This window comes from Condylura cristata, unplaced genomic scaffold (genome assembly GCF_000260355.1).
Source record: "Condylura cristata isolate star-nosed mole 26May11 unplaced genomic scaffold, ConCri1.0 scaffold00042, whole genome shotgun sequence".
Classification (NCBI taxonomy): domain Eukaryota; kingdom Metazoa; phylum Chordata; class Mammalia; order Eulipotyphla; family Talpidae; genus Condylura; species Condylura cristata.
Window position 1 is genome coordinate 718,122 of NW_004567143.1, and position 5,413 is coordinate 723,534.

A 5,413-nucleotide genomic window follows, 5' to 3' on the forward strand; every position below is an offset into this window, starting at 1 on the left:
TTGTATATTTTTATTGAGGTAATGTTGTTTTACTCCACTGTATGTGATTTAGAGCTGCCATCTCCTAATGGAAAATCGATTTATTTGAACATGAGATGGTTTTCAATCTAGGGAGGTGAAGCAGAGCAGGGAGCCTGCAGAAACCAACATGCCTTTGGAGAGGGAATCATTCCTAGTGAAATATGCTGATCTTCCCTGACGAGACGGGACAGATTACTGGAATAAATACCCAGATTTCACCCCTACCCTAGCTCTGGAAATTTCAGTCTTCTTAAGTGTGAGGTACTGGTAGGGATGGGGGAGATTCTGTTATCTGGCAATTTATCATCAAAAGATTCCAGCGCATTGTTTTAGAAGGAATCTGGAAAGATGAGGAACTTCATAGGTAAGCATTTCTTCTGAATAAGGCTCTGAAATGGCCCAGGAAATCAAAGAAACTTATAGTTAGAGTCTAACCCAGAGAAGATATTGAAGAGTAGCCTCAGTTATTAAGAAAGGACAGTTGTGGTAACCCCGGGCAGGGAAGGCTTCTCTTATAGAGACACATAAGAGGTTAAGAGCGTCATGTCGTTATTTCTTACTGAAACTTCCATAGGGTGTCAGCAAATTGCTTTTTAGATATAGACATTACTGTAATTACTAGTCTTGGAAATAACTGATATTTGTGAAATTGTCCTACACCACAACATAGCTTGAGCGTAGGTCCTGCAGCCCAGAGCGGGAGAGAACGCAACCCCTACCCAGGTCCAGCTCTGGGGAGAGTGAAGCTCACTGCCCCGCACCCCATTTCTGAGCCGCTGTTCCTGTAGGGACGGGAGTTCACGCAGGCTCTCTTGACAGTGCCTTCACTATTTCTACACTTATGAGTGTTAATCTACTGTCACAATTATTTTTGAAATACTTAAGTAGAATGAATGCAATAGTAATGGCAAAGATTACAGAACTTAGTCACACATTATTAACTGATCTAAAAATAAAAGAGGAAATCATTCCCTTTTATTTCTATAACACAGATTTTCTAGTTGTAGAAAGAAGGTTACCCATGTGCCCCACACAGTATGAACTTTCACAGGCTGTCATGTTTATAGAAACTAGTATTCTCCTCCAATTTTCTTATTCATGCAGACTGCTCTCCTAAATGAAGCTTCCCCATGTGAATATTTTGGAAAAAGTTCATAAATGTTGTTCCATGTGCCTCCAAGGTTTTTATTAGGTTATTATTTTACTCTCCAACTAAGAAATTTATCACCAAAGCAATTTCCCAGAAACTTTCTTATAAGCATCACTTCAAAGTTGGTGTAAGACCTTAGTTCATTTTTCTGTTGCCATTTTGTTCAATTAAAATATGGCCTATATCTTCAGTATCTGAGACATATATCTATCAGTATCTGAGAGAAACAACATATTTCACTATTCGGAAAGAATTCCTAATTGTGAAATGTTTTTCTAGCAAAGTGTAATTCAATGTTGGTCAGTAATAGAAACTAATTTTAGAATATGTTCATGGAGGGGGTACCTGCAGAGAAGCTTAAATTCAAAAACTTCAGCTTGTCACTTCAGGAGTGATGTGCTGCTATATCTGGTGTTTATGCCAGGAGATACTTAAAATCTTGTGAACACTTGTGAACGGCCAATGTGGCATGCACCCAAATTTGTATATATGTGTGTGTGTCTGTATTTCTATTAGGAATTTATTTCTCGTGCTTTAGCACAGTCCCTTGAGTCACCTAGAACCTCAGTCACTGCTGTAGAGACATTGTATCCCTCATGGCGCCTCTATAAACACTCAAAGGAGTCATCTCAGCTCAAAAATGGACCTTTGGTGTCAAACACAGCTACATTATATTATATACTAGATCTTTATAGATCTTAGATCTTACAGTTTGTAAGTTCTTTTACTGTTTTAGTTGTTGATACTTATTTACTGAACTCATGTTTGTTTATTCCTCTTGGTGACAGGAAACAGAGATGAAGGAAATGGTTTTGGGTGATAATGTGAGGATAATCAAGTCATATATTCAATATGTGAAAACCTTTTGTATGTCATATTTCCTAATTTTTTTTAAAGATTTATTTATATGTGCATACAGAACAGGGGTACACGCCAGAGGCTCAGGGGCGGTGAGAGGCTTCACCAGAGACAGAGTGGGGAGCAGAACAGGCAGATCGAGGAAGTACACTGCTGAGGGGAGCAGTGGGCGGGTCAGGAGAGGTCTGCCGCGCCATGTGGTCACCTCCGGGGCGGGCGGGAATCGAACTCATGCGGAAGCGGCTTTAGATTGTCAGTGCTGTGCTTTAACCCGCTGCGCCACCAGGGAGGGCCCTATTTCCTAATATTAAAGAAAAACGTTAAGAACATTAAAGTCTTTTGATGGTGTTTAGAGAGGAACAAGCAGCTGTCACTTCCTTTCTGTGTCTGTGGAAGTACAGGAACCCCGCAGGGAGGGACCCTCCGTGTCCTGTCCTCTGAGCCCCATCGGGCTCACACAGTGAGATGGGGACTATGCACAGTGACCACAGTTGAAATTTGAGTGGCCATTAGGCATTTTCAAGCTTCAGAAGCTGCTTTTACGGAAATTGAAATTTTCACAGGATTATACAATAAATTCCACAATATATATTGGCCAATTACTTTATAAGCTTAAGAGAATCTCAAGACCTTTGAGTTACTCTAAATTCATCCTCCCTTAAAGGGACTGACCACCTATTATCTTGGAGTTTATAGCTCTAAAACTTGTATTGGCCTTGTAGGTAAAAGTCATGTCTCATATGCAATAGCTTGTAACTCAGAGTTGTTGTGTTGAAAATATGAAATATTCTTTAGCATGTAGCAGTTGTCTGTGCAAACATTCCACTGGAATGGTGGTGTAGTCTGACATCATTCCACATATTCTTATCTAGGAAACAGAAATATCTCTAGGGCCACAGACTGGAATTAAAAAATAGTAAGGGCCCCGGCCCTCCCTGGTGGCGCAGCGGGTCAAAGCACAGCACTAAGAAGCTAAAACCACTTCCGCATGAGTTCGATCCCCACCTGCCCCGGAGGTGACCACATGAAGCCACAGACCTTTCCTGACCCGCTCGCTGCTCCCCTCAGCAGTGTACTGTATCAGTCAGTCTGTTCTGCTCCCCACTCTGTCTCTGGTGAAGCCTCTCACCGCCCCTGAGACTCTGGCCTGTACCCCAGTTCTGTATGCACAAATAAATAAATCTTTAAAAAAAAAAAAGTTAGTAAGTTTGGGATAGTTGTTTCTATATGGAATCATTTGGATCTGGGAAGCAAAATGCAGGCAAATATCCTATACAGTTATAGTCAGCTCTTGTAGACCAGATTTGACAAGTAAATTAGAAATTACTTACATTATTAACAGTTTATACTTAAGTCTGTGAACTCACTTTCCTGTAGGTGGTTTCGATATGAAGCAGTGATAACAATCAATGAAAGTCGTATGTTTTATACCATGTTTGATTAATGAACATTAAACATGGCAGTGAGGATGACAGGAACTGTGAGGCTGTCATAAGAGATTCCATCGTAAAGGTGGATTTGAGGTTGTCCAGCTTTGATTACTGAACTGAGGACTCCTTCCTGCTAGGTGATGTATTATAGATAAAGTGTGTCTGGGTTTTTTTTCTTGTTTACTCTTATGAAGAGAGGAAAGATGATAAAGCTGAGAATGATGATAATGATGGTGGAGAAGGAGGGATATAGGTAGACAAATAATGCATAGAATTCATTATTATTATTATTCCATGCACCATTTAGGAACTTATTTTAACAATAAAAGTACAGAAAAATAAATGCATGACATTTAATCACTTTAGCACTATAATAATATGGCATACAACCTCATGGTAATGAACCCCTCAAGAAAAAGTAAGTATGCAAATTAAAACTTATACCAGGAAAATATTTTGATGTGAAAAATACAATGTGATTCTAAATAAAAATATTCATAAAATTTTTAATGATATATACAAAAATATAAACATAGTGAAACCTATATGTACAGATTGATAACCTTCACTATCAGTCATGGAAATCTGTTAAATACAACATATTGTATAATGTAATATAGGCCTTTGTTGAATTTCATGTATTCCAAGATAATTCTGAGCACTTAGTGTCAAAATATCATATGAACTATGTGCCACTTTGTCTACATATTCATCAAGATTAGTAAAAGTATAATTTGTGAATTTAAAATGTAAAAGAATCTCATATATAAATATAAAGAAAACTTCATATTTGAATAAGAGAATTAATAAGAATCTAGAATTAAAAATATTTATTTGCCTTAAAAAAAGTGTATAATATCAAAGACATGCATTGATGCTAAGGTTAATTTTGTAAAATAGAGTTTTCTCTCCAAAAGATGTCAGTAATGATGCATTAGGATTAAAGAATTTTATGAATCTACTATCCCTTTAACTCTGCACACCAAATTATATATTCTATGAATATATAATTCTATGAATAAGAAATTATATGCTAAACATCCTAACAATAATGATTCAAAATAAATTATTAAATGTGTTAAATATGAGTTATTTGAAAATATGATTCACCATTAAAAAGAATTAGAACATTCAGTGAGGTAGCTGATTCCATGCTGAATTGGGTAAGTACCGTGTTAGCAGAACAAGATTTTTAACTAGAAGTAGGGAAGTATTAAGAATGTGGGGATAAAGGATTATATTATATAGGTCTGTGGAGAACACACCTTGGCTGACTAGTATTAACCTTGCCAACAGTGGGACAAATGTTATTCCTTCCTTAGTGAAGGAATAACATTTACACTTAATTTATTGTGTTAAATATTTATAGCATGAACTATAACATGGATAATCAATGGAAGATTTAAAGTTGGAGCTCTTCCATAAAACAAATACTGTATACCATTCAAATGATCATGATTCATACAATAAATTCTGGGTAAATTTCTCAGATTAGAAAAAAATGTGATATTAGATTCCAACTTAGATCAGCTTCATGTACTTAGTAGTGAATCATGTTATTATATTAAGTTTCCTGACTTGTGGCAATTATACTGAAACTAGAGTAGTGAATACAAGAGTTCTTTAAAAATAAAAGAGAGGTAAATTGGCATCATTTCAGCAAGTACATGGTTTAGTGAAATATAGATATTGTATATAAAATGCATATATACAAACACACATACACATGGGAAACTATATTACAAAGTAAATATGAATAAATAATTTAGTGACATGCATAAGGTATAATTCCATATTGTTTTCTTCTGAAAGTTTAATTACTTCATATAATGTGGGGAAAAACACCAAAAAGGTGAAAAAACCTTGGGAAAATACTCAGTCAAGTAGAGATAAGCATGTATGCTTCCTCCCAGCTCATTTTAAGACAAAGAACTCTTATTTTCATCGACCTCCA